Below are 22,307 nucleotides of genomic sequence, written 5' to 3'. Positions count from 1 at the left end.
TTCGATAAATGACCCTTTATGAAGACTAAGTTCCATAGCTTTGCGTCCGCTATCCCAATCATAATCTCCCTATCCCTGAAATGCCTCCATTTTGTCCCCTTTTGGGGTGGGCGAGGAGGGATTCGAACCCCCAACACCGTGGTTCATAGCCACGTGCTCTAATCCTCTAAGCTATAGGCCCCATCTTTGCTGGATTCGTTCCTAGGAGTCCCTCCCAAAAGGAATGGATTCCTCTCTTCAGGGTAAGAGGATGCAGAAACAAATTTATCGCATTGCTATGAGCGAGCGTAGGTATTGCGTTTCAAATAAAAGTAAAGTGTGGAGTGGGAAAGAAAATATGTAAGAAATAGGTTTCAAAGAAGACGACCTTCTAATGAGAAGAGGCATTAAGCTTTTTATCATCTTGGCACTGAGCTATTTTCCTGCAGGGCTTCCCCTACAGTATCATCACCGCAGTAGAGTTTAACCACCAAGTTTGGGATGGGTTGGTGTGGTTCCTCTACGCCTGGGACACCAAAATTTCAAACCATGAACCAGGAAGGGCATAAATGCGAGAAAGGCATATTGGCTAATGATTGTGAGGCCCCAATTTTGAAAAGGATTAGGGCCAGGTAGAGAACCCTCCTCTGCCCTTCTATCCAACAGAGAGAGAGGGTAGAGCTTTTGGTTTCATAGTTTCATGTTTTCAAACAATTGAACAAACAAAAGAATAGATGGCTAGTACCCGATCAGATCGATCGGGTCATGTAGGAACAAGGTTCAAATCTCTCGGTTTGTTAGGATGCCTCAACTACATACATCACTGCACTTCCACTTGACACCTATCGTAATTATAAATGGCTCGTCTTGCCGTGAACTTATCTTGGATTCTGAATACTTTTGTCACTCCATCCCCTGCAAGGACAGAGAACTCGTCGTTGTCCCAGGCGTGTTCACGACTAGGGTCTCTCAGGGAAGTAAGAATAAGAGAGCACTCATCTTGGGGTGGGCTTTCTACTTATATGCTTTCAGTAGTTATTCGCTCCGCATTTGGCTACCCAGCGTCTACCATGGGCATGATAACTAGTACACCAGAGGTGCGTCCTTCTCGGTCCTCTCATACTAGGGAAAGGTCCTCTCAATGCTCTAACGCCTACACCGGATATGGACCGAACTGTCTCACAACATTCTGAACCCAGCTCACGTACCGCTTTAATGGGCGAACAACCCAACCCTTGGAACGTACTACCACCCCAGGGGGCGAAGAGCTGACATCGAGGTGCCAAACCTTCCCGTCGATGTGAACTCTTGGGGAAGATCAGCTTGTTATCCCTAGAGTAACTTTTATTCATTGAGCGACGACCCTTCCACTCGGCACTGTCGGATCACTAAGGCCGACTTTTGTCCCTACTCGACGAGTGGGTCTTGCAGTCAAGCTCCCTTCTGCCTTTGCACTCGAGGGCCAATTTCCGTCTGGCCCGAGGAAACCTTTTCATGCCTCCATTACCTTTTGGGAGGCCTACGCCCCATAAAAACTATCTACCTGAGACTGTCCCTTGGCCCGTAGGTCCTGATGCAAGGTTAGAATTCTAGCTCTTCCAGAGTGGTATCTCACTGGTGGCTCAGGCCCCCCCGGAAGGGGGCCTTCTTCGCCCTCCACCTAAGATGCGCAAGAAGAACCCAAAGACAATCCCAGAGAATAGTAAAGCTTCATAGGGTTTTCTGTCTAGGTGCAGGTAGTCCGCATCTTCACAGACATGTCTATTTCACCGAGTCTCTCTCCGAGACAGTGCCTAGATCGTTACGCCTTTCGTGTGGGTCAGAACTTACCTGACAAGGAATTTCACTACCTTAGGACCGTTATAGTTACGGCCGCCATTCGCCAGGGCTTCAGTTGCTGGCTTCCCCGTCATCAGGTCACCAACTTCCTTAACCTTCTGGCATTGGGCATGCGTCAACCCCCATAAATGGTCTTATGACTTTGCGCAGACCTGTATTTTTGGTAAACAGTCGCCCAGGCCTGGTCACTGTGACCTCCTGAGGAGGCACCCCTTCTCCTGAAGTTACGGGGCTATTTTGCCAAGTTCCTTAGAGAGAGTTGTCTCGCGCCCCTAGGTATTCTCTACCTACCTACCGGTGTCGGTTTCGGGTACAGGTACCCAAGCTACTTGTCCTATCCTGATTGGCTTCGTATTGCATAGTTATCCTACTAATGTCAGCACCATGTTAACGTACGGATTGCCATGTGGCATATGTACACTAGCCAGTCAACCCTATAAGTTGACTTTTTTACTATTTGAAAAAATTTCAAAACGCGATAACTTCCTCATACGATGTCAAATTGAGGCGATTCAAGCATCATTGAAATCAGAACAACAAGATCTATGATTTGGTGCCAGTTTCGGGAGAATTTGAGCACTTTCATTTTTGAGCATATTTTTGATCCCCTAGATCAAATATGGTCTATTGGACCTTAAGAAGGTAAGAAATTAATTGAAATTCTTTAACATGTTATTTATATACTTGAAGAGAAGTGAGAGAAGCATGCCCAAAACACCATAGTTTTGTTGCCTTAATAGGTGAAGAAGGTTGGTAGTGTGACAAACATTTTGAAAACTAGAATGGATTTGAATATAAGCTAGGCAATCTAAGATAAAGTTTTTTTCATATCAACCCTCTTAGTATCACACATGTGACAAACTTTTTCTTCCCATGGAGTTTTGGGAGTATACCAACACCCAATTTCGCCATGAAGCTCATCAGAATTAGTCACTATCTTAACAATCCTCATTTTCTTCTTAACACTAGTAAAGAGAGATAAACAATTATGGCTTTCAAGATTTGGGTTGATCACCTCCTTATCATTAGAGGAAATTTTAGCCTAAAAGTGATTTCTAAGGAAAAATAATAAAATAAGAGCTATGAATTTTGGAGGGAAAAGAAGAAAACTATTTTTTCTATCGTATTTTTGGCTTAGCTCCTAATAGGTTTACTCAAATTTCAAGTGTAGACACTCTTTGGATTCATAATTAAATTCCACATCCAATGAGTATCCATTGTGCATACTTCTGAGAAGAGTCACATTAATCGAATTCAAGCTTCTGTGATCCATAATTTAATTTGGAAACAATTTAAGGAGAAATCACATTGGTAGATTTAGGCCAACGCGTTTCGAACCAACCAGTGTGGTTCATCATCAGGACAAGATGAAAAATCAGATCGTAGCAGAAAGTTAAATAGGGAGTCAAGACCTCCAAATAGCTAAGGGAAAAAACGGCTAGATAACGACTATATTTGACTGGATGGGAAAAAGTAATTTATTTAGAATTACTAATTAATTTATTATTATTATTAATATTTATTTATATATTTAAACATTTATTTATTCTAATTTATTTTTATAATTGGATCATTATGGGATAATATCTAACTAACCTAACCCCTAAGATAGAAATAATTACTATTTATCTATTTCTAACTAACCTAATATTATAATATAATCTAACTAACTTAACCATAAAAATTGAAATAATTATTATTTATTTATTTAATATTAGTATTAGTATTTAAAAAAAAATGTATGAAATTGAGTTTAAAAGAAATATGAATGAAATAATTAGTAATAGAAATGACAAAAATAATTAAATTGGTTGTAATGTGAATAATCAAATATAATATTAATTTTACTCGTTTATTATTATTATATTATTTTAGTTTCTATTTATTCAAAAATAGAAAAAAAAAAAAAAAAAAAAAAACTTTAGGGGTGAATTAAGAAAAATATAAAAACCGAAGGGAGGAGAAGGAGAAACGAAGGGAATAAAGCTAAGAGGAAAGCACCGGAATCCAACAACTACTAATTTTCCACCCATTGTCCCCATTGAGATTATTAGGCCGCCTTTCAATTTCTATGGCTTCCTCGAATTTACGGTGATGAAAGTGAGGAATTTTCGCAATGACCTTCGCCTCCTCAATGCAAATATGATGATTGGTCTTCTCAGCATGCTTTGCTAAGGCCGAAGAACGGGTCCTACCATGCTTGATATTGGCAGCATGTTCCTTAATCCTCTGATTAATGGATCGGCCTGTTTCACCAATGTACGATGTTTGTTTGTTTTTATTTATGTATTTATTGTTTTTTTTTTTTTTTTGTTTTTTTTTTTTTTGAATAAATAGAAACTAAAATAATATAATAATAATAAACAAGTAAAATTAATATTTATATTTGATTATTCACATTACAACCAATTTAATTATTTCCGTCCTTTCTATTGCTAATTATTTCATTCATATTTCATTTAAACTCAATTTTCATACATTTTTATTTTTATTTATTTATTATTATTATTAACTTTTTAAAATACTAATACTAATATTAAATAAATAATTAATAATTATTTCTATTTTTATGGTTAAGTTAGTTAGATTATATTATAATATTAGGTTTGTTAGAAATAGATAAATAGTAATTATTTCTATCTTAGGGGTTAGGTTAGTTAGATATTATCCCATACTAATCCAATTATAGAAATAAATTAGAATAAATAAATGTTTAAATATATAAGTAAATATTAATAATAATAATAATAAATTAATTAGTAATTCTAAATAGATTACTTTTTCCCATCCAGTCAAATATAGTCGTTATCTAGCTGTTTGGAGGTCTTGACTCCTTATTTAACTTTTTGCTACTATCTGATTTTTTATCTTGTCCTAATGATGAATCACACTGGTTCGTTCGAAACGCGTCGGCCTAAATCTACCAATATGATTTCTCCTAAAATTGTTTCCAAATTAAAGAGTCACATTGATAAAAAAAATTGAAGATACAATAAAAAAGTGTGTTGAACATGCTTTTTTAATGTATCTTCAATTTTTATCAATGTGTATCTTCTCAGAAGTATGCATAATGTGTACTTGTTGGATGTAGAATTTAATTCCAAATCTAAAAAGTGTCTACACTTGAAATTTGAGTAAACCTATAAGGAGATAAGCCAAAAATACAATTAAAAAATATTTTTCTTCTTTTCCCTCCAAAATATTTACATGTATCTCTTTTTAAATTGAAAGGATATTGATTGGTTTACATATTATGATATGGAAATTATATGAAAACTACATTGGCACTTTAGGTTGAAATTTCCTCTAAAGAATATCTTAGTTTTCTTTTTCCCTATAACTCTTTATCACTCCATAACTTCTCCTTAAATTTGGAAGTAATAATATTTTCATTATTATCCTTATTTTGCAAGATGATCTCCTCCTTTATCCCCCAATGGTCTAGTCAATATTGGGCATCCTTATGCCATCTTTGCTTGAGCCGAAGGTGGGGATTTTGGCCAGAGTTAGAAGCAATTTGTGAAAACCTCTTGGTTTCCATGTTGTATATCTTCTTCTTATACATGATATACATGGTCATAACCATGCTTTCAATAACGTAATGGCTAGATTCAATCGGGAGGATAGGGAAAGGAGTGCATCCTTTAATGTTGAGGTTTTAGGTTATAAAATGCTTTTGGATCTACTCAATATTCCTCCATGATTATCTAGATATACTACAACCCCAAACCTCACATCCATATAAAATAATAGGGGTGACCAGAGTCTCAAAGAGGAACTTTTTTTTATACCAAATCCAAAGATATAATAACTTGCAATTATTTTCAATCCCATAGTAAACTTTCCATCCTCCACTTATCCTTTTCTCAATGCTATAATTTCGAATGAGCTAGTGATTAATGTCGATTCTTAGATATTTGTATGAAGGAAATTCCTCCAAGTAACTATTATCGTAAATGAAACTATCGTAGGTAATATTTTTGGATTTAATTATCATGACTTTAGTCTTGTTAGTTTTAACAATCATACCTTTTTTGGAGCAAAAATCTTGGAGGATTCTTAGTTGATTGTTGAGATCGTCATGGGTCCATACCAAAAGAATTATATTGTTAGTATAAAGGATAAGACTTATGATGATACTAGTAAGCATGGGGCCAACACATCCTACATATTCTAAATGCTCTTCAAGCTTATCAATGTAAATGCCAAAATGGTAGGGGATAAGGGACACCCTTGCTTGACTTCAATTAGTTTCCTCTGACCAACCCTGAGTGGTATTAAGCTTGACAAGAACACTCTCATATAGCCTTGTTACAACAACCCTCAACTCAAAAGGAGTCATTACCTTCTCCTGTCTCTTCTATAGCTTCGTCTTAGGAACGATGTCAAAATATTTTTTAAAGTCCACAAAACAATAGAAGAGGCCAGTCTTATTATTGCAACATTCTTCTGTAATGATCCTGAGAGTAAAGAGATGGTTTACAGTTGAATGATATCTTCTAAACCCAGCTTCGCCTATAGCTCTTTTACCACGGCTTTCAAGCCATTGACTAATCTTCTTTTCCAAAATAAGTTCGTACAACTTGGCTAACATATGACTAATGGTAATAGTTCTATAATTAGAGGGAATGATTTCATATCCACTTTTAAAAATAGGCACAAGAAGTTCCATTTCTTGTGTAGAGTTTCTTGTTGAGTTTATCTTTAGGTGTGTGAGCTACTAAGTAGTCCCATTGAGCTAGGGCCCTACATGGGGGGACATCCCATGTGCTTGGCATTTGCATTGTTTAGGAGTAAAAACATATTTAACATGTTACTTCCCTATGGTTAGCGTTTGACTTGAACATTGGTTTGCACCAATTCACTAGACTTACACAAGGAAAGTTTGCATACAAATAAAACTATGTAAATTTTGAAACGAGAACTATAAACTCAAAACGGGAACTCTGGCCAAAAAACCCCGAAAAAACATCAAAAACAATGCTAAAAATGAAAAGTGTGTATAATGGAACGATGATTTTATTTTTTAGGGGTCAAATTTGAACATGTTTTAAAAATGGCAGTGACTACGAAACTTACTACGAAATTTTCATGCAAAATATAGCTTCAAAACAAAAGTGATGATACTGGAACAATGATTTTTTTTTAGGGTCAATTTTCAAACTTTTTAAAAAATGCTAGTAAAACCAAATGTTTATGTGCCAAACAAAGTTGTTTATGAGGAAAAAAACACATTAATGTTTTTGGTAGAATATCATTTTTCTTTCCTAAGTATAAATTCAACATGTTTTCAACCATAACATGCTAGATACAAAAGAAATTGAATTTTTTCAACTATAAAATTAAAAAACCATGACATTATGAACGAATTACATCACTAAATGAATTTAAAAGTCATTATTTGTATATTGCATAAAACATACATTATATTTCTAATTTAATATTGCATTGTAGATATTTTAAACAATAAAAATTATCATAATTAAGACATATAATCCAACAACATAAAATTACCTCATAACTTCTCATTTAACACCGTATGGAAATCATTAATTTTATTTCAAGATACAATGCATACATCAGTTATATAAACTGTCTTAAACAATTATTCAAAATCACTCATATTTTCTTGCACACCATCATAATTCACATCTTCAGATGAGTGAATGGATGCTGACGAAGATGTTCCATATTCTTCTCTTTCATCAACTAGTGCCCCATCTGAGTCCACATGCATGCCCAACACTTCAGGTTTCAAAATTATTCTAGATCTACGACTGGTTTCAGCAGACTCCTATCTCAACACTGTTCCTTCTGGTAACAACTTTTTCAGAATCTCTATCGTCTTGAAGCAAAGAGTTCCTCTCTTTGTTAAATTGAAGTCATAAACAAGTATGTCAACATCCTCCAATTTTAATATGTCTGTGCGGCGACGATTTATATTTGTACCCTTTCTTTTTCTCTTTCCGCTATTTTTTTTTGTCAACTACCATCTCTGGCTTATACACACCATTGAATGGGTGTGTATTTGTGGCATACCAATGTACTTCAACACTTGTAACATCCTCATTTTCTGTAAAGACCTTTATAACTTTAGCAACCCATAATGGATAGCCATTGGGATCTCCATCTGCTAGCACTGCAATCATGCAACCCTCCTTAATATCATGTACTGAACCCCTGTAAAGGTCTTCCATGGCTTCACATTGTGCACGAGATCTTCTGGAACCAATATACATCTCTCTTTCCTCTGCCTGTGAAGAATTAATAATACCTTGAGATTGTTGCTGTTCAACAATGTTTATTTCCTCATGTTCATTTGACACATTTTGTGGCTAAATAAATGGATTTTTCAAAGGTATATCTTCATTTTTTGTTGTTGAAATGATATCACTTTGATTATTGAAAAATGACTCCCACCAAACTGAATCAGCAATGTCAAAGTACTCATATGTATATCTAATACATTTTTTAATTTCTTCCAGGCAATCAGAATAATTTATATCTCTATTTTGTCTACGTGCATTCTGAACTTCACCAACTGATTGTAATAACAATATTTTTGATGAAAATATTGGATGATATAGAATGAACTTCAAAAATTGCAAACCTAATGATGGTGCCCATTCTGCAGTAGTTGAATACTTCTTGCCCCATATTAGTGTTTTCCCATCAAATTTTTTGATACGAAATTGATGTTGGAAGCTAATGTCATTAAGTTGTTCAATGCATTTCCCCTCACCATATGATCCTAGAATAAACCTTCGCATGTCAACAGTTTCTTCCAACACATCAAAAGTAGGCTCTGGTATGTATGATTTCTTAAGACATTCAATTAGTGATGGCAAGCTCCCAACTTGCTTCCTCCTCAATATGACTGAAAAACCACTGAACATCTGATCAATATGGTCATGAGTGTGCCTAACAAGAAGGAAACCAACCTTTACCTTTTGAAAAATTCTCAATTCAACAAGCATGTTTAGATATCCAAAAACAACTTGATTTTTGTTTTCACGACAAGTGTTGTCCAATTGTAGATACAAAACTTCAGGAAGAGTACCAGACCAATGAGAAATCACATCATGAATTATGGTTATGGTCAGATTTGCATAATTATGAATATTTGGAGCTGTGAAGTACACCCTTGGCAACATTTTCCCATTGAAGACCGTACAACCGACCAAGTGAAACTGAATAAAATTTTCCTCCTGTAAATTTTTAGGTGTGCGAACAAAATGTGGTAAAAGTGTTTTCTTCTGGTCCATACCATCAATTATCAGACCCAAATATTTATTTGGATTATCATAACACTTCTTTCGATGCTTGTACAACTTCTTCCTTTCGTTCGTTTGTTGTTCGTGATGATCCTGAAGTTCTTTGACATTAAATCTACACAACATAAAAGAAATTCATTAAGAAATATGTTTTCATAGTTGATGACTATACAATTTTAAAAGTTAAAGTTATGAATGCTTACCTCTTTTTGACCCTTCACATTTGTCCCTTTTTTATTTAAGAGAAGCACATGTATTGCAAATCCCCATCCTTGTCTTCTTAGGAATACAGACATTGTTGAATTCTTTCTTTCACACTTTCACAAAATATTGATATGTAATAAACTGGCCATGTCCCTCAGCGCCTTCTGCATATCCTTTGTATAAGTTGTAGATTTATCGTCTTGAAAAATTATCTGGAATATGTATTGTCTCTCTATTTGGCATACACTCTCCATGCTTTGAAAAGAAATCTTTCATCCATGACATTGCAGTATTTGATAATGGCCCAAACTGTCTTTTATGACGTACTTCTGAATAAAATGTGGGATCCTTTTCCAAATTTTCTTGAATTCTCGAGAGACGAAAATTCCTAATCGAATGAAACATTTTGAAAGCTTTTCTACAGATAAATAAAGTCCCAATATGATAATCATAACTTGACAATGTAGATTGCATGCACCCAAATTTGAAATCCATATGTTTTAAGCAATCTTTTTGGCAACGTTCACTTGAAATGAGAGCACTGATAGAACTTCTTCTCGTCAGATATTCTGCTCTACCCCTTGTATAACTAGAACAACTTGCATTGATACGAAAAGATCTACTCCTACTCCTCGATACAATATTTCTTGGCAACATCTCCATCATTGGATCATCATTTGTATAAGGATTTTCATCATCATTAAGAGGAATGTTATCCACACTATGATCAGCTCTGCTTTTCAAATATTGACTTGGAGGATATTCTTCATCTTCCACTTCTTCAGTGCTACTGTCGTAGTCCTTAGAATTTGGACTGAATGGAAAATCTGACTCGATGTTTAATGGATATTCTTCCTCATGTGCATTGTCAGTGCTACTCTCATAGTCCATAGAATTAGGACTACGTCGAAAATGTGACTGTTTACTTATTGAAGATGCTACATCCTATCCTTTGTCACTACTACCTTTATACTCATTAGAATTAGGACTAAGTGCATCATCATGTCCTTCATCACTGCTGCTCTCATAGTCCTTAGAATTAGGACTAAGAGAACACAATGACACTCCATTCTTTTGAAATTCATCATCACACTCCTCATAACTATTGCTCTCATAGTTCGCAGAATTAGGACTAAGTGGACACCGTGACACTCCAATCTTTTGAAATTCATCATCCCGCTCTTCATCACTGCTGCTCTCATAGTCCTTAGAATTAGGACTAACTGGACACCATGACACTCCATACTTTCGAAATTCATCATCATGCTCTTCATCACTACTGCTCTCATAGCCCTTAGAATTAGGACTAAGTGGACACTTTGACACTCCATTCTTTTGAAATTAGTTATCACGCTCTTCATCACTGCTGCTCTCATAGTCCTTAGAACTAAGACTAAGTGGACACCGTGACACTCCATTCTTTTGAAATTCGCCATCATGCTCTTCAAAACTGGTGCTCTCATAGTCCTTAGAATTAGGACTAAGTGGACATTGTGACACTCCATTATTTTGAACTTCACCATCATGCTCTTCAAAACTGTTGCTTTCATAGTCCTCATAATTAGGACTAAGTGGACATCGTGACACTCCATTCTTTTGAACTTCACCATCATGCTCTTCATCACTGCTGCTTTCATAGTCCTTAGAAGTAGAACTAAGTGGAATCTTTGACTCTTTATTTATTTGAAATTCTCCATCACCTCTTTCATCAGTGCTGCTCTCATAGTCCTTAGAATTAGGACTAAGTGGAAGAATTGACTTTCTATTCATAGTGGAAGAATTTCCGCTATATTCATCAATATGAATAGAGTTGTTACGCGATGAAGATGTTGATGGTGTATAAATTGAAACTTCACTATCAGAACATCCATGCCTTTCAAATAGAAGATGTTGAATGATACAAATGGAGAGTCTCCTAAAGATATTATATAGCTTAAAGAATGAAATTTTCTCTCCAAAAAGTTTCGCGAAAATATTTCCCTCCAAAAATTTTCGTGAAATATTTCCCTCCAAAAAGTTTCGCGAAAATATTTCCCTCCAAAAATTTTCGCGAAAATATTTCCTTCCAAAAAGTTTGTTAGATTTATTTACCTTCATTATTTTATTCTACAATTTATTGAAAAATGTAAACTAATTATTATTATTATTATTATTATGATTATTATTATTATTATTATTTTTTATGAAATAAATCATTAAAATTAAAATTGTAAACTACAACTTCTACATTAATTATTTTAATAGTTAAAGTATATAATATTTACTAAACAATTGATTTTTTTTTTTAACAAATTAATCCCACATTCAACCCGTTGTAAAACGATTCTACAATATTCGCTTTATAATATTTTAAAACAAATTATCCCACATTCAACCCGTTGTAAACAATTTTACAATATTCGCTTTATAATATTATAAAACAAATTATCCCACATTAACCGTACGGTAAAACATCTCCGTAATTTCACTTATATATTAAAATTTCATTATCACTATTACTCACATCACATCCAGCTACATCGCTATCAACAACATATTGCAATTGAAAGGTAAGTTAATTTTTTTTCCTTGAAAATTTTCACATTAAATTAGTTTAATGAAATAGATTTATATATATATATATATATATATATATATATATATATATATATTTTAAATTAATAATTTTTTTGAGCCAAAATAACAATTACATCCGTCGTGAGCATGGTGGGCCCGATCAAACTCAATCGCCCAATACCCGTGGGTGGGCCGCCGTGGTGTCGCAGGGTGGGCGGGGAGGTCGGGCGAGCGGGCGGGGTGTGAGGGCGTGGGGGGGCGGTAGGGGGTGTGGGGGCAGCCATCGGCTTGCCCGCCTGTCACGGGGTTGGGCGATTCTCAGAATCGCTCAACCCCTGTGGCGGGTGGGTGAGCTGCCAGGGTGGGCACCGTAGCCCGACTCGCCCCCTACCTCCAACCCCCCCTCTTGACACCCTCACTCCCTTCACCCACACCTCGCACCCCTGCCCCCTTAACCCCCTCAACGCCACCCTCATCCCCTACCACCAACCCCCCAGACCCCTCACCCCCACATCCCCACATGATTCGCTAACCGTTCCATCCCCACCCGCACCACCCCCTTCCACCTCCACGCGCCCACGTCGCCGCTATCCCCTCACCCACACCCACTCGTACTCCCCCTCACTCTCATCCCTCTACACCCATTCGACTACACCCCACATCGACCGCACCACCCATGCCCCCACCCTCCTCCTCACCCATCCTCCCCCTCACCTCCTTCCCACCCACACTTCCTCCCCGTAAGCCACCCTCACCACCCTCTCACCTACATGCCCTCACCCCACGCACCCTCCACCTCTCCCCCCTCCTGCGCCCCTTCTCTCACCACCTCCTCCACCTCCCCTCCTCCCCTCAACCCCCCGTGCCGATCCTTCCCTCACCTCCCCCCACCCACTGGCGCTCTACCCCTCCCTCCCCCGCCACCCTACCCCACGCTCCCCCCCCCCCTCACCCCTCCCTCCCTCCCTTTCCCTCACCTCCCCACACCCCACGCTCTCCCCCCCTCACCCCTCCTCCCTCCCACCCACCGGCGCCCACACTCCACCCCCACCCACCGGCGCCCTCCCCCTCCACTGGAGCCCTACCCCACGCTGCCGCCCCCCTCACCCCTCGCCCTCCCCCACCCACGCTCCCCCGGCCCGCGCCCTCCCACCTCCCTCATCCCCTTCCCCCTCCCTCGCGCCCTCATCCCCGCCACCTCCTCCCCCTCCCCACCCTCCTTCTCTCCCTCCCGCGGCCTGCCCCCCTGCCTGACTGGCGGCCAGGCGATTACGGGAATTGCCCAGCCGTCGATCGGGCGGGGGGGCGATTCCCGGAATTGCCCTGTCACCAGTTGGGCGGGGGGGCGGGCCGCCAAGGTGGTGCAAGCCTCGGCCGCGCCACCCCGACGGCCCGCCCCCCCGCCCGACCGGTGGTCGGGTGATTCCCCGGAATCGCTCGGCCGCCGGTCAGGCGGGGGGCTGGGCCTACGGCCAGGTGATTCTCCAGAATCGCCCGACCGTCGGTCGGGCAGGGGGGCGGGCTGCCGGAGGGAGAGAGGGAGGGCGGGGAGGGAGAGAGGGAGGGCGGGGAGGGCACTGGCCGGGGTAGGGAGAGGGGAGGTGGGGGGCATGAAGTAGGGGGAAGGGGGAGGGCGCGGGTCTAGGCCACGCCACCCTGGCGGTCTGCCCCCACCAGCACGACTTGCGGCCGAGCGATTCCCGTAATAGCCCTGCCGCTGGTCGGGCGCAAGGCTCGGAATCGCCCTGCCGCCGGTCAGGCGGGGGGGCGGGCCGTCGGTCGGGCGCCAGCCAGGGGCGGGCTGCCAGAGGGAGAGAGGGAGGGCGGGGAGAGAGAGAGGGAGGGCGGGGAGATGAGGGCATGTGGGAGGGCACGGGCTGGGGTAGGGAGGGGGGAGGTGGGGGGCATGAAGTAGGGGGAAGGGGGAGGGCATGGGACAGGGGTGGGGGTAGGGGGCACGGGCCGGGGGGGATCATGGGGGAGGGGCGAGGGGCAAGGGAGGGAGGGGGGATGGGAAGGGGAGGGGGGGAGCATGGGGGAGGGGAGGCAGTAGGGGCCTCCCGGGGGGGGGAGAGCATGGGGGAGGGGGGCGTGCAAGGTGGGGGAGAGCATGGGGGAGGGGGGGTGTGAGGTGGGTGGGGTCATGGGGGAGGAGGGAGGACGCGGGCCGGGGGAGGAAGGGGGGCGGGAGAGTGGCGCGTGGACCGGGGGAGTACCCAAGTGAGAGGGGGTGCGGGAAGGGTAAGAGGTGAGGGGCGCGAGGGCTAGGGGACAGCCGGGTGAGGGGGAGTGTGTGGAGGGGCCGGGGAGTGCCCGGGTGGGGGAGGGAGGGAGAGGGTGAGTGGGGGTGAAAGTGTGCGGGTGAGGGGGCGGAGGGTGAAGGGGAGGGTAGTGGAGGGTTGTCACTCACGATGGTTGTTATTCATTTTGAATTAATGGAAACTTTTGTTATACACTTTTTGTTTACAAACAATTTTATTCACCTTTTTTATGGTTAAATTTTTGAAGATTTTTAATGTACACGGTTCATTTTGTTTCGTGTCTAATTGAGTGATATATTTTTTATTTAAAATCTTTGGCGGTATATTGTAATTACTTTCGGTCAAATATTTTTTATTCATTACATATATTTTTTTTGTACTTATTAAAAAAATCAGACATATATTAAATGAAATATTAAAATAAATTGTTTTAAATTTGAAAATATTAGATTTTTGGGTTTAGTAAATATCAAGATGTAAATATCATTTTGAGCGTAAAGTTTAAAAAATGTTTACATGATTTTTTATTCTTCTATATTTTTATTGAATATAGAATCAAGATAGATCTATGAAGGTTTCAATTAAAAAGATAATAAAATGTAAGAATTTTATTATTTTCACTACTTTCATATAATATATACATAGTTAATTTTGGAATGTTTTATTTGTGATTTACTTTTTCTACACTAGAATGTTAATGCATACCCTTTTAGAATGTGGGGGGGTGTGGGCAGGTGGAAGTGTGGGTGCGGGGTGTGTGGGTGAGGGGGGCGGCATTGGCAGGTGTGGGCGAGGAGGGCGTGCGGGTGAGGGGGCGGGCAGAAAAGGGGAGGGCAAGGGAGGCCGTGCGGGTGAGGAGGCGGGCAGAAAAGGGGAGGGCAAGGGAGGGCGAGGGCGGGTGGAAGGTTGGGCAGGGAGGTGGAGGCCGTGGGTGAGGCTGTGTGGGGATGTTGGGTGGGCGAGGGTGCGTGGGAGTGCCTAGTGTGTGAGGGGGTGGAAGTTGTGAGGGGGTGTGGGAGGAGTCGGGTAGGTGGGGGGGCGAGAGGGGTAGGGGAGAGGCGGGTTTGTGTGAGGGGGTGAGGGAGTGTGTGAGGGGGGGACGAGAGGGGTGAGGGAGAGGCGGGTGGGTGTGAGGGAAGAGGGTCGGCGTGGGTGCATGGGGCTGGAAGGGGGCCGAGTGCAGATCGGGAGAGGCGGGTGGGTGTGAGGGAAGAGGGTCGGCGTGGGTGCATGGGGCTGGAAGGGGGCCAGATAGTGGAGATCGGGAGGTTGGCGGGTCAAGGGGGCTAGGTGAGGATGGGGAGGTTGGGGGCCGACCCACCCCACCCGGCCCCCCCCGCACGCTTGCCCCCACCCACCGCCCACCTGTCCACACCCGCGCACCCCTCTCACCCACACCCACCCGGCCCGCCCACCGACCCCACCCGCCCTCACCCGCCTGGCTGCCCACCCCGCCCTGCCGTCCCTCACCCGACCCCCCGCCTGCCGACCGACCCACCCGACGCCGACCCACCCACCCACCTGTTAGGGGTGGCTGGGCGATTCTGATTATACAAATAAACAATTTATGATATATTTTCGTTGCTAATTTAAGTTAATATGTTTTTATTATTCACTGATTTATGTGTTTCTATTTTTCAGGAAAATGGCGTCAAAGAAATTTTTAGTGAATCTTTCTGGACCAGAGACTCTTAAAGGTGCATCTTCAAGAAACATTGGTGAACGAACTCCACATGAGCTCATGGCTACAAATCTTTCAAGTGCCTCAAGTGATAAGAAGATGATTTCAGACTAGAAGAATTCAAAAGAGGTGAAATTTCCATCAAGAATCTGGTATGTGAAAGAAAGAGAAAACAAAAATGTGAATATATATCTATATATTGATATATCGAATGATAATGAAAATTTTGAGGTGATGGGAAGAGTCATAGATATGTGTTCGGTACTGGACACTGAAGTTGTTTACATACTTACAAAAGCTCCCAAGTCACATGAAAGGATTAAATACCGACTATCATATTCATTGTATGACACGAGAGAGGTATCTACAAAGTTGTGTAAACAAATCGTAAATGAGATGACACAAAACATTGTAAGTATTGTTATTTATATTTGTATTTTGCATTCTTGAAAGTGTCTCCCTATATTTTTTTAACTTTGTTTTTTTATTGACATATGATATTTTGTTTGGCAGAATTTTGTTGAAAGTTGTTCAATTAGGTTGGGAGACATTCATTTCATAAAGCATGATATCATGAAAGTTGTCAACAATTTTTACTCAGTGTCAGAAGAAGATATGGAAAACAAGAAAAATGTAGTAATTGATGATGCTACAAAACTACATCCAAAGAATCAGAAAAAAAGGCCTCTGGTGGATATCTAGCAAGGGTAAACAAGTTACTTTTGAGGACAATGAAGTTGAAACTGACAGTGAAACATATGTTGCCATTACTGAAGATGACATTGGAACTCAGAAGAGCTTTAAAAGACCAAAAGTAACAATGCCCAAGGATAAATTTGTTGGGAATGTTATGACGAAGAAAAGTAAAGTTGAAGCTTTTGTAGCAGTCATTAACAGCAGTCAGGAACCTAGTGAAACTTCAAAAGAAAGCAGAGAAATCATTACACTAGGAACTGATTTAGAGAATGGCATTATCAAAACAAAACAAAATGCCATTCGAGAGAATTTGACAAAGAGAAGCTTAATTGATGGTGGTCGTACATTTCAGCTTAATGTCAGGCAAACCTATAAAGCAAGTGAAGGACAATGTCAATATCAAGTTAGAAAGCCACATCATCTGCATATTCACAACTTGAAAACATTGATGAGGTACAATCTATATGCTCATGTGGTTAGTTATGTGCTTCTTGTTGATCCACTTCAAGTTCCCAACAAAGAAGCATTTGATAAGTCAAAATGTTTTGAATACAATTATTATGTGCTTGGGGGAACCATTTTGTAGAAGCTCAAAGACAATTGATGGAGGAATATCCTAATAACCCACATTTTGAAACAATGAAATGTATCATTTACGCTGGTTTATCAAATACAGAAGCAAAGTTAGTGGCATGGGATCATAATTCAGATAATGAATATAGGATGTCTATGACTTTCATCCAAAGGGTTAGATTTATTCATAGTGAATTTGAAGAAAAATGTGGTGGGATAGGATAAATGTTACCGCAGATCTCCGAAAGGAATGTTGTATGGAAATAGGTTATCAAATTGAAGAGAAAACCAATTCAAAAGGTGGAAAAGGCAACAAAAATAGTGATTTATTCAGAGGTGTTGATAACACTTTTCAATTGGCATTTAGAACTGGAGATGTTTGGAAGTTGATTGATGAGATTTTTAGCATGTGCGAAGACATTGCCAATAAAAACCAGATTGTCAAAAAGTCTAAGCCATTGATATGTAGCAACAATAAATCAGTTCCTGAAATGAAGCAGCTTCCAGATGATATGACTATCACACCTTGGAGGGTGATGCAAGGAGTGAAATATGAAAAAATTGTCAAAACAATATTATCTCGTGTGAGGTCAGGGGAATTATCATTGGAGGAAATGTCTGAAGAATTTCAAAAGTAAGTTTGTTGAATTATTTTTGTTTATTTCTAGATTATAATTATATTTTAAATAAAACAAGTTGTTCTTGATAGTATTTGTTAACATATCATTATATTAACTTTTTGTTACTTTATCTATGCAGTCACAAAGTTTACATGAAAATTCAAGAACAAATGGTTAGATTGTTGAATGAAGATAGTTGGGATGATGTTGTATGCAACTATCCAGATTCAAGTTCTACATCAACATTAAAAACTTTTTATCTTTCATTTAAAAAAGTATCTTGATTTATACATTCATTTTTATTCACCTGTGTACTATTTTTAATTTATAACTTACACATATATTTGTTTATTTTATAAAAGATGAGGAAGGATGATAATGGAGCGCCAGATAGTTTCAAAACCTTTATTGAAAAAATAAAGATCGAAAGACTGAGGAAGCAACGCACTAAGAATGTTCAACTTGATCCAACTCTTAATCATTTCATTTGGAATGGGCTAGACACTATTCAATATCAAGTAATACAAGGCGACTATGAAGACATTTCTAAACTCATACCTAAAAGAGATTATGCCCTAGTCATTGTAGATATTCCCCATGGTTTCAATATTCCAAACATTGACTATGATAGTGACCCTTATACTTATCAAGCTATTAGTAAAGTGGTTGCGGGATTTGTAGAAGTCACGTCATCACCATTATGGAGATTTGTGACATTTCATTCAGACACACAATTGGCAATGATATTGTCAAGCTTCAAGGGGAAAACAAATTCAAGGATGCAGCTTACATGGTAAGACGTTTAAAATGTATATTTGATTAATGTTGAAAAATTTATTTATGTATAAGTTAATTGAACTTTTACTATTTCATGTTACATGCAAAAGTCAAATCTTCTTAACAATGAAGATCAACAATTTATAAATGATTGTGAGTTCATTCATATTGATAGTTGGGCAAAAGATGATAACCATATGTCTATGATTTTTAATCGGGTAGACGAAAAGAGTCATAGCCAAATACTGACTTATGATGTTGTTTTGAGAAAACTAACATATGAACTGACAAAGAAGCAAAAGGAGAGATAGTTAACATTTATCAAAAACCACAATTATTGATTAATTATCTTATAGACATTTGTTCAAATGAAAGAGATTGGGTTCTGGATTTATTTTCTGGCTCAGGTAAGTTTTATTATATGGAATTGAATTTCAATATGTTATTTTTTAATTAATATGTCATTGTACTAATTTAGTTCATTATTTCTTTTGTGCTTGATAATTAGGTACAACACTAGCATGTTGCCTTCAAAAAGGAAGAAATTGCATTGCAATTGAAAAAGATCCAGTACAGTGCAATTTCATTCAACAAATAATTAATGCTCTTCAATTTCTTCTAGATGCAATGCAAGAAATTGGGTTGAAGAAAGAGGAATTTAGTGAATCACGTGTGGAAAAAAAGGCAAAGGAACCCCAACCACCATTACATGGAATGTTTGGAAAAACATACATTGGGAGATTCGCAGACATCAAAGATCCATTAGAAGAGGAAAATGAGAAAAAGGAAACATAAAATATTGTGGAAGAAGACAATGATGAAACTCTAGAGGACAAAGAGTTTGGATTACGTGACATTGTTGATTAAATTTAAGTTATGCTTGTAAATCAAGCTTTGCAATGTTTTGACTTTGACATTTTATGAGAAGAATAAACACTTAATTAAGGTTGTTATACGTTCAATATTTCTAATATGTGATTTTCACATTGATTTTTAAGTTAATCATTATTTTTTGAAAAAAAGTGATTATTATTATTTTTTTGACATCAAATTCATAAAAAAAACTATTATTTAACCATTTTTAGTTAAAATTATCGTATAAAAATTGTGATTTTGACATGTCAATTCTAGCAAAAAATTATCAAAACGTGTAGTTTTTTAGTTATATTTATGTTAAAAATGGTTATTTTTATGTCCATTGTTAAAAAATATTGTTTTTTAGAAACAATTATTTCATGTGGATTGAAAAATTAATTAAGGATGTATAAATATGTAGAATATCGAAAATTCTAAATATCGTCATTCTAATTTAAAAATGCAAAACAACAAAAACCTCACTAAAAAAAAATTAAAATTAAAATAAAAAACAAGAAAATATAAAGAAAACGACCACTTCAAAAATTATCAAATTTACAAAATACTTATTTACATTAGAAAATTTAAAGCCAAAAAACAGGTCTTTTAAAAAAAGGGTGTGATGCAAAATACTCACTTTTTTAAATCAGCATGAAAATCACTACCATTCTAAAACGTAATGTACATAAAAAAAATTAAAGTGCCAAAAACTATGCTCTAAAAAAACATGTGTGTTCTGCATCACCCCTTTCAAAATCAGGTCACTTTTTTGCTATCTCTACGAAACGGGTAACAATATCAGTTCTCGTTTCAAAGTTTACATTGATATAAGTGGTGAGACTATTTAGTTGTTTTCCTTGATTGGCCAATATTTTTTTTAAAAAGCACCATAATGATAGGAATGTTGCACACTAGTTTTATTTTTCTAAGTTAACAAAGGGAAATTCATCAAGTGATAACCCACCCATCTTATTTATGTCAAGTTGGGTTGTTACACCTTGCATAAAATAAATAAAGGGAATGACCTCTCCAACAATCATAATCGCACATAATCCACAAATTTTGTGAAAAACAAATGTCCTTAAGAGTTGATAAAGTAAAGACACATTAATTTTTTTTTATTTAATATAATTGGCATAGCCTTGAAACGATAGAAGGGAACACCGAAGGGAATAGATAGTTGAATTTGTTGTTGAGGGGAAGAAGGAGTTTGTATTACCTTAGACATTCTACACCATAATATGATGATTGAATGCAAAGTGTGTGGAATCTTTTTAATTTCGATGGTTGTAGTTAAGGTGTATGCTAATCAAGATTAAAAGTTTATGTTGGAACCACTTTTCCCTCCATAACTATTCATAATTCCACCCACAAATCCAATAATAGCCAAACAGGAACTAATAAGAAATTTGAGGTAGTTGATCAGGAAAATTTAGGGTTCTTTGCTTTCTTTATTTGTTTAACTTCTTCCCAAAACCTGGTGCATTCTATAATCGTATTTTATAATATTTTTGGGTCTACGTCCTCATATGGAATTATTCCCTTGTGTTGTCCTAATATACAACTATTTTAATATACCTGATAAAGAACCAAAACCAAATCATATAAAATATTTGTGCCTATGTCCTTTGAGGTATAGTTTCAAGACTTTGTCAAGAAATGCATAAGGCTAGGGATCCATCCATATATATGAATATGTTATGTGGAATTTATATAAAAGAAAGAAAATTCATAGCAAGAGATAGTTAAGAGCAATCAAAAGTTTCCCCACATGAGTATATCTACCAAGATAAGATATTTGATGACATCATCAATGACAATAAAGAGTGTTCCTAGCCAAAGGGTTCTTACGACTTCACCATGCGGATGTCTACAAGTTCCAAGTCACCAAGACACATGGCTATCTCTTAAGGTTTGATATGGTGCTAACTTGTCATGGGAACTTGAATAGTTTACATGTTCCTTTCGAATTTTAGCGAAGTATTAGGTTGGGTATGAAACATCAGTAAGTGTGGTGTACACTAATATCTGGTACACGAGTTCAAGTAGAGATTGGACTACCTATTTTCCCCTACATAAGTTCCTTCATGTTGCTAACTTTAAAATGAAGTATGGTTAAAGTATTTTCATTTTTGGAATATGGGTAGATTTAGCTTCTCATGTTTCTCAAATCATGTAGAGTCTACTCTTAAGGCCTTAACTCTCTAATTAGTACTATATAAGAATACTTTTGGAACAAGGAAGGGTTGATGGAATTTATAGATTGTGTTTATGTTTCATGACTCTTCCTACAAACCCAATATATTAATTAATCAAAATGAAGGTTTTAACTCTGTACAAAAATTACCAGCAAACAAATTCCTTAAAAATAAAAAAATATACAATGACAAGAACATAAAATATACAAAAAGATTTTTCTCCTAGAACCCAAAACTTGAAAAACCAGATTGATTTTTCATTAAGTTCCTTTCAATTTTATAATACATTATATACATGCCAAAGCATTCATAAACCCCCAATCCATTAACCCTGGATTAAAACATAATCATAGTTCCCTTAATAAAATCTACAAAATACCATAGACAAAACCATCATGCTTAAAACTATGGGTGGGTTCGCCCACCATGCTTGGGTCCTCCCCCCAACCTTGGGTTCGCCCAACCATCCTTGGGTCTATCTAATTTTATTTTTTGGGGGAGTTGACCTGAACCCTATGCAAGGGGGCTACTGCCCCCCCATGACCCCCTTGCCGCACCTGATGAAACGTAACAATGCCTAAGGCTTGTCATGCAAATAATATAACACATACCTAACACAAAATTCATATTATTTCAAATTTGTAGAAGCAAATAAATTTGTATCCATATGTTTTTTGAAATGCTAAGGCTTCCTCATAGCCACAACACCCCATTCAAATGAAATTTATAGTATTTTGAGTTTGAATAGAAGAAAGGAACTTAAGGGTCATATAAGAGCCAAATTTTTATTTAAA

General features: G+C 38.3%; 1 pseudogene; it reads right to left on the bottom strand.

Moving 5' to 3' along the window:
- Nucleotides 1-734: 734 nt before the first annotated feature.
- Nucleotides 735-2,085, bottom strand: LOC149249239 (25S ribosomal RNA; annotated as a pseudogene).
- Between the last annotated feature and the right edge of the window lie 20,222 nt (nucleotides 2,086-22,307).

Source organism: Pinus tabuliformis, chromosome 7, assembly GCF_031772625.1.
Source record: "Pinus tabuliformis cultivar Carrire ecotype Pingquan chromosome 7, CPIR1, whole genome shotgun sequence".
NCBI lineage: Eukaryota > Viridiplantae > Streptophyta > Pinopsida > Pinales > Pinaceae > Pinus > Pinus tabuliformis.
This window is presented reverse-complemented; position numbering and strand designations above follow the sequence as displayed.